We start from the raw sequence: 8552 nt of genomic DNA on the forward strand, positions 1-8552 counted from the left end.
CCCCCCCCCCCCCCCCCCCCCCCCCCCCCTCCTTTCCTGTTTTCTCTCAGTGCTCCCCCATCTCATGCTGGGTCTTACTCCTCCATGATTTAATTCACTCTTAGAAACTGTCGCAAAGCTGATGACTCCCTAGCATTTATCTCTTTATCTTTGATTGCTACTTCCTGTCCAGTCATTGCATCTTGTAGTTTCCATCTCATATCTCTGGCCAGATGTCTGGTCACAAACTCAGTACAACAAAAATGCAACCTCTTTATAATCCTTTTTGAGACCTACTTTGTTCATCACTGGAGAGATTTTTTTTTTTCTGTTGTGTGATGCTGGAGGGTATTTGCACCATAGCTGCTCCTCTCACTTCTAAGTTTAATTTCTACAAGTCAGATCATTATTTTTCCAGTCTTTACAAAGTATACATTTGGATTTGTGTTCCCCAGACTGTGGGAACTTTCCCCCTCTGAGTTTTTTTCACCTCTGCTTTGCTGTTCTCTCAGACAAAAATTTGCTCCCTCTATTAGGGAGAGCAGTTTTATATACTTTTTGCTATTGAGACCTGGGAAGGACAGGTTTTCCTTCCAGGGAGAGGAATTATAGTGACCATCCCCATGTGGCACATCTTTAGTTTTTGGGTTGTCCTGAATTCAGAGTGGGTTATTCCAGATTGTAACTCAAGAACTGAATGTCTTTGACCCTTAAGGGATCACACTTTCCCAAGTGCTCAACCACACATCACAGTCTCAGCCCTTTGTGCAGCAGTGGCTCTCACTTGACATTAGGGAGCAATCTATCTACTGTGAGGGGAGGATATCTCCGTTGCAGGATTCCACATTGGTATATATTTATTACTGTGTTGCACAAAGTATTTTACAAATTATTAGATATGATTTTATCTTACACCTTGGCAAGAAAAAGAACAGATGTCCTTATAAAGGACAATTTAATCAAGGAAAAATAACAATTAGCCAGGAATTTGCTAAAGGAATCAGTAACTGTAACTCATGGCCAGCCTGCGAAAGTAGAAGCAAACCGGCTGAATTTTGCTGTGCTTATCTGTGACTTCTTAAAATCTGCATTTAAGTCCTATAGAGTTTTTGCACCAAATATTGCTTTGATGAAAGAGAGTAAAATTATCTTATTTCACTGGCTTGAGGCTAATATTTTCTCTCTGAAGGTCTCCATTTTCAACACAAAAAGCAAAGGCAGGTCACATGTTAAAAATATATATAATGTCCTCTTCAGAATGCTTTAACGTGCCCAGCAGTATATTCCCACTTTATTCCTCGAAGAGTAAAATTACAGTGTGTAGCAGGACTGGCACCATGCTTTCATGCCGTGCAGACATTAGAGCAGAGGGAATAATTCACAATGAATAGTTTAGTCAGTAAGTTTAGCCTTTTTTCTGCTTATGGGATCTCCATGGGCAGACTGAGGTTTCCTTGAGTTTATTATGCAAAAGAATTCAACGAGATCCTTTTTCCTCTCTAAGTACTTTTAATTGCACGGATTGCTCAGGAACAGTTCTGTGTGAACATTCACCAGTGAGTTCTTGAGCTTTGTTAGTTATGACTGCTTTGATGAGTCACATGGTGTTGATTTATTTTTCCAATGCATTGAGCGTGCAAAAACTTCTGGGACACATATTCATGTGTGTGAATCTAAGATCTAATTTCCATCAATACTGATGCACACTGTTCTAAAATTCTCTGTGAATTGCCAAAATAATAATTGAATCATACAAATGTCCCTAGAAAGCAAACAAAACTAGAGGATAGTATGGTTAATATGAATCAATTTCCAAATTCCAGTGTCTGCACAAGATTTTTTAAATAGCATTTACCCAGCTATAGTAGATTTTAGGAATTATTTTGTAGTCTCACTCCTCTCCTTTCATTCCACTCTGTCTTTCTTTCTTCCTGTGAAGTAGCAGTGGGAATGAAATAAAAGCAAGCCTTCCCCCCTAGCCCCCCCCAAAAAAGAAAATTCAGTATTAAAGTAAATGTCTTTGAGTACCAAGTATCTAGCTCCCATCTTTTGTAGTTGTACCTGAGAGGTCTAGTTCAGCCCCTGCCTAGCTCCACGATGAGGATTCAATTAAGAAATATAAAAGATAATATGGTGCTGTAGGGACTAAAGTAGTTTTGAAACTCTACCCTGGCTTTCTGTAAACAGAAGCACATTTCTTTGAAAGCAAACATTTGCTGTTAAAATGCAGCAGTTTTCTATGCTGTGATCCACCACTCCAAATTGTAATAGAAAATACATAATGGAGTGTAAGAGCTAACAGTTATGAAAAATATTTCAGTATGAATTTCTCTTTCCTAGCTACAAGCCTCTGCCCTCAAGAACTTCTTCACTGTAGTTGCAGAGAGTCATTGAGACATAAATTGTGCCCCTTGCCATTATTCTCCATGGTTTTCTAGAAGAGATCTGCATTATGTCTCCATGCTGATATGCCTTGAATAGGCATCTGTTTTAAACCATCTCAGTCTCTTCAGCAAGTGATGGAAAATATGACCTTTGCTCTAAATCTGATTACTTGATTGAAGAGCCTGCCAGTCTCCAATACCTTGGACAAAAGACCCCAGCAGACTGTCCAGTCTTTTGAGGACTTCCAAGTTTGGAACCATTTGTACCAGTTGTTATGCTGACCAAAATCTCAAGCGACATCTGTGCTATCTAATGCATCTTTTGTTTTAAAGACTTATTTTAATTGCAGCCGCTGTTTATCTGAAGTTAATGTGAATTCTTCATGACTAAGTACACAAGACCAGGTCCTTCACAACTCTTGATAGCATCAGCCATTTGCTACAATCTGTATGCAATCCTTATGCCCCATCATTATTGCTGAACTTATGACAGGCTTTTCTATTGTGACATTGTAACTTCGTGTTTGCCAATTTGATTAAACTGGTCTTCACCAAAGAAAGAAAGTATTCTTTCTTTATCTGTGTAAGTGAGGCAAAGTCTTGAAAACTGTCAAATGTCCTTCTCCTTGCTTGCTAAACTCCTTTCTGGAAGTACTTTGTGCATGGCTTCCTTCACATTTATAATTCCCTCCTGATCTCCTACCCACCTCCTGTGCATAGATAGATATGAATCTTCCACCCTTTTTTGTTCCCATCCACTAAGTGATATTAATCCTTTCACAAAATCTTACAGTTGCCACATTTCTGAATGTTCTGGCCAGTTTTATTATAGCATGTTTCAGGCCCTTGTATTTTTTCCCATTCTCTATGTGATTGCCAGAGCTAGAGCACATCTGTGTACTAATTTCTGCAAGTACATTGTCTCAATGTCCAAAGTGGGTGGGTTTTTTTTGTTTGTTTGTTTGTTTGGTTTTTTTTTTATTGCTAAATGGAAGCTCTACCAAATCCCCAGCACCTAGAATTCTGCATTCTCAGGTTCCTTAGATCCCTTTCCTTCCTCTCTTTTGCTGACTTGCCACGTGAAACTGAACTTTTCATTGTCATATCTCTTGGTCTGCATTGGAACTGCAATCTCTGCTCCTAGTCCTGTATCAGAAAGCCCAGCCAACTCCAGTGAGCAGGAGCAAAATCCTACTCATATGACAGGGCTATTGACATATAGAAACTTTGAGAACCATAAAAACCTTCTAATGTGCTTTTTTTAGAGCAAATATCTATTCACTTGTACTTTTAGTATTTTGATTTCTTTCCATTATTTATCAGAAAGTTTTCACCAGTTACATTGATGGAATTAAATTCTCTCTCTAGAAGTAGGAAATATAAAATGTACATACTGTAGATCATTCATCATCCTTCTGAGAATATTCTTCTGGGCACTGGTCATTGCCAGTAAATGTTGATTTCAGGCAAGAGAAATATAATTATCTCCATTAGAAAGCTATACAATTAAAAACATTTGCCACACTATGGACTCTAGGTTACCATGGTATTGCCCTATGCCTAGAATAGGGAATAACTGTGGTATATCAGATTCCATCGCATGGTAATTGCTACTTTTTTACTGACCACCTATGTAGCATTAAAAGTCTCCTGCCCAACTGATTCACCTATTTTAAAGCATATTATGGCTATATTTATTCTCTGTTCTACCTCAGAACACTAGTGTGCCAAGTACATAATGCTGGGTTTTCAAAAATCTCAGAACATATATTTATGTGATGAGTAGGAAAGAGGCATTCAAAGGTGGAAGAGGAAAATGGAAAATTAACATTGCGGGTATGGAGTTCAGGGGAGTGTCTGTGGTGCCTCCGTACATTGCAATAGAGATGGGAAGGGACCAAAGGCAAATGTTAAAGGTTCAGAAAGGATCTTCTGAGTGCAAAGGAATATGCTAGTGAAAGAGACAGAAAAAGTAAATTCGACAATATAGGAGATGAAGAAGATGGTGCAGTTGAGACTGACGTGATGACTGAGCTACAAAGAGTCACTAACTCAGAGATGAACAGATAAAATTCCTTTTTACTTCCTTCTCCCTCCAAGTAAACAAATCTTGCCTCCCTAGTGGGGAAAGCGGACGATGGGTAAATGGAGTAGTGGAAGATGGGTAAATGATGGGACCATGTTTGGGAACAGGTGGAAATATAGGAATGGAAGAACTGAATGGGAAGACAGAAAAAAAGGAAAAAAATAATCAGTGAAACTGGAAGAGAGGTGATACAAAGGGCCAGTGAAAAGCCCTTTGGGATCTTAGCAGGCGAGAAAAACAAACTCAACTCTCACATTACAGGAGTTAGGGGAATATTAGTGCTGTCTGTACAAAATCAGTCAGAGAGGACCCTCTGTGCATTTGGTTGAATTTTGCATCTGAAATGACCCTGCCATATTTGAATGACTTCTCCTAAGCTTGCCAGTGTTTCAGCAGCCAACAAAGAACTGTGACATACTTTCAATAAATACAAGCGTACTCAAACTCATTTATTCCACTATTTTTTTCCCTAAAAAAATTGTAAACTTTTTTGAGCTTTGGGTGTAGGAATGGTGCATGTTTTACCTTTACTTTCCACAAAATATTTTCTGTAAGCATTTTCCATGTTCTGAGATGTACTGATTTGAAGGATGACTTTCTAGAATGTCTCCTTTAGAGCATCTTTAGTTCTGGTGTGTGTGATATCACACAAAGTTATGTTTGGGGATGACTTTATCAAGGAGATATTGTATAGGCAGAAAGAGAGTTTTGAAAGCTATGGTAAAACTTGCCTGATATATGAGAAACTCAGGACATATTTCTGAACTTAACATAATTTTCACTTCAGCTTTACAGTTCACCTTTAACACGTATTGCTTTTTAAAAACATTTCTACGAGCATCACGCATGCTACCACCAGAGTGTCAGCTTTAACTGTGAATTCACTGCCTTCGTTATCTGCTTAAGTTTAGCTGCTTATCACCAAAATACCTCAATGGTGGCCACGTTAGTGTGCAGTTAGAGAGACACATAGGTACACGGAGAGAGTCTGATTGAGCAGCAGATTTCTTTGAGCATTTAGCTTTGCGTGCCTGAGCACTGCTGCTGTGCACAGGGCTAAGGCATAAGATATACTATGTATAGCATACACTTTTGCAGGATTGGGCCCTCAGTCAATTAAGAGTGATAAGACAGATAAATCTAAGTTGGACTCACAACATTATTTAAATGTGGCCCTTTGTATTTATAAACAGCAATATGCTGCTGTTACAAAACCTATTTCATTTAGTGCCATCCTACATTCAGCAATTTAATTATTCTCTTAATTATTGAAACATTCATCATGGTTTTCCAATTGATTCATGAGTGGCTGGCTGCATTTCTTTGACTCATTAATATAGTGACAAGGAAAATGACAGTCCTTTTGCTAACCTCCTATCTCTGAACAGTAACAGCGGGAATACAAGACCTTGAATCTTTCTATTTTTTATTTTTTAATTTTTAATTTTTAAAATTGGTATTATTATCACCAGCAATAACTGTAGTCATAAAAGCCTCATTTAGTAGCAAAGGAATAGAACGATATATGAGGAAACCCTAATTATCAATGGTTTTGATAGTAAAATCTGCAAACTAATATCTTTCCGAGACCGCATTTTTTATTATGAAATGGGTGATAAAGCAGAGATAATTCTAAATCCAAACACATATTATATGAAATAGATAAACCCAAGATAAAAATTAATAGTGACCTTGCATGCCTGGATATAAGAAAAATAATCAAGCATATATATCAGTCACGGCTGAAAAAGGACAGGGATATGCCCACAGGTGAAAGATTAATTTACAGAGTTCTAAAATGTGTTCAAAATAAAATCTGCTGCATCGCTCTTCTCCAGCCTGATTTTGAGTGTTTTTGCTATTGCCTGTCTGCAAAACAACTACCTTAAAATGTGTTCTTAGCTTGCATTAAAAAGAAAGATTTCATCTTTTCTTTTTTTTTCTTCCATCTCCTTTATTTACAGGCTATTAAGATAAAGGCACAACTCTCTGTGTTTCTGTAATTTATTTATTTTTTTGCAACTGTAACTGGTATTTATTTCATTTCTACAGCTTCTAAAATGTCAGGTGCCTCTCTCAAAGACCTCTCTTGTATTCATCAGTTTTCTCTCAGGAGAGGTTGTCCAGAGTTTGAAGCATACGAGGTCTTGTCTTAATACTTATATGAGTACTTCTGCCCTTGGATATTATTCCCATCTTCATGATATTATGCAAATCAACAGTTATTTCCCTGTGCTTCCAGCTAGGACTTCTGAATATAGTGTGAGTAGCTGGAAAATAACTAAATAAAGAGTGTGAGCATCAGAAATATAAAAGTTGAGCCCTGAGCATGCCTGTGTGTGGGGGCATACGTACGTATATGTAGATGTGTAGTGCTGGCCGTACACTGTAGTTTGAAAAGCGAATCTGTGTAAATCAATGCATTTATTTAGCTCTCTCACCAACTCTCTCTCTGAGTTAACACCCCAGCACACACAATGCTAGCGAAGGTGATTATCTCTGCTAGCATAATTCCTCCGTAACATCTGCTTTCGCCCATAACACTCCACTAATTTTTCCCTCATTTCATTACACATAATTTTCTTTCAACACAATCTACATGTATTAAGTGGTAATGACTTTCCAGTTAAGAGCAAATCGACGCCAAGGGACCCCCCCCTCGATTGCCTGCCGTGCCTGACTCCGGCTATTAAAGATAAATTTGGTGCCTCAGAAAGCTGCAGTAAGCTAATCAATCAATTAAGCGGTTAGGACATACATTATCAAAATTCCACAGTGCGGGGGTGCATGAAAGCATGCTGATATACTTGGTATGATTTTAGGGATAAAAAAAGGAAAAAAATGCAAGCTACTAATGAATACAATTGGAGGTTGAAAGTCAGTATTTAGTGTCTTCTGAAATGAAAACTACCAGCAGTACACTACCAATAGTAACTTTAGTATCTATGTTTGTACAATCTCTATTGCAGCTTTCTTACCTAGCACTAGTTTACTAGCAATATCAGAGTGGAGATGATGACACAGTAAAATCTATTTTTAAGTGTTATGAGGATGCTGCTGCAGAATAAAGCAGTGCCATTCATAGTTAAGCCGTCTGTTCTGTCCCTAACTTGTCATTGCGTCTCTGGATACTGCCACCGCCTTAGAACACTGATTAATATTCTGTATTATGTGTGTTGCAAAAAGGTGCTTTAAGGACAGAATGGCAGTCATCACATCCTGTTATGTCAAGTTTTATCTTCAACATTGCTTTAATATTCAGTCTGAGTTTAATTTTCTCGGGTATTTAAAAACTAGTCAAACAGATTCTAAAATAAGCTGGAAAATGGCTTTGGCTTTTTTTATTTTTTCCTGAAACACAGCTCCTAATGAAGTGATGCTCCTTGCAGAACTGATTTACAAAACAGCTTCAACCCAACCAGAAAAACTTAAGTTGACTGATAATCGAGTCACACTTGAGTGCGAGGAAATAGGATAATTTCAGAAGTATGCATAGCATCACTAACAACCCCTTCACTGCTATGCTTTGCTTTATCATCATGTTGCTCTTTGTACCGAAAGATGACTTAACAAGTTAAAGGCATTTTTTAATGTGAAAATATTTTATCTTGCACTGTGATGAACAGCGTGTATTCCAATATTTGGCCAAATGCTAAGGATATTGAAGCAAAACCCTGAAGACCATGAGAATTATACAAGAAATCTTTCTTTATATCTCTTGCAGGACAAATACAAAAGGAGTCTTAAATAGAACTTTATAGCAGGATTCCAAATAGGACAAAATTTTAGAACTTATATTTTAAAAACAATCAGTACATCTATAAAATATAAACTGTAAAATGCTTTGCCAATTACTTTTCCTGTCAGTATTAAGCATTTTGCCTAAAGCCTTAGTATCGTGGTGGTGTAGTTATCAGATGAAATGACATGGCAAAACTCCCTGCTTACTTTCCAAAGCATTTCCCACACTTTCTGCAAATTACATTGGAGCATATTCACTATAAATACAAGCAGTGGAAAGAACCATAACATCTTTTTACTCTCAAATAAATATGCCTTGGCAAAAGAGAAGCAGGTTGTGAAAGACAAAGAGGGTTATTTTG

At 37.6% G+C, this 8552-nt stretch overlaps 1 long non-coding RNA gene across 1 annotated transcript in view; it reads right to left on the reverse strand.

Annotated features, from left to right (window-relative positions):
* LOC124417996 overlaps positions 1-8552 on the reverse strand; it is a 68154-nt gene that overhangs the window by 24064 nt on the left and 35538 nt on the right. The gene's annotated exons all lie outside the window — the stretch shown is intronic.

The sequence above is a fragment of the Gallus gallus genome, chromosome 5 (genome assembly GCF_016699485.2).
Source record: "Gallus gallus isolate bGalGal1 chromosome 5, bGalGal1.mat.broiler.GRCg7b, whole genome shotgun sequence".
In the NCBI taxonomy this organism is placed as follows: Eukaryota; Metazoa; Chordata; class Aves; order Galliformes; family Phasianidae; genus Gallus; species Gallus gallus.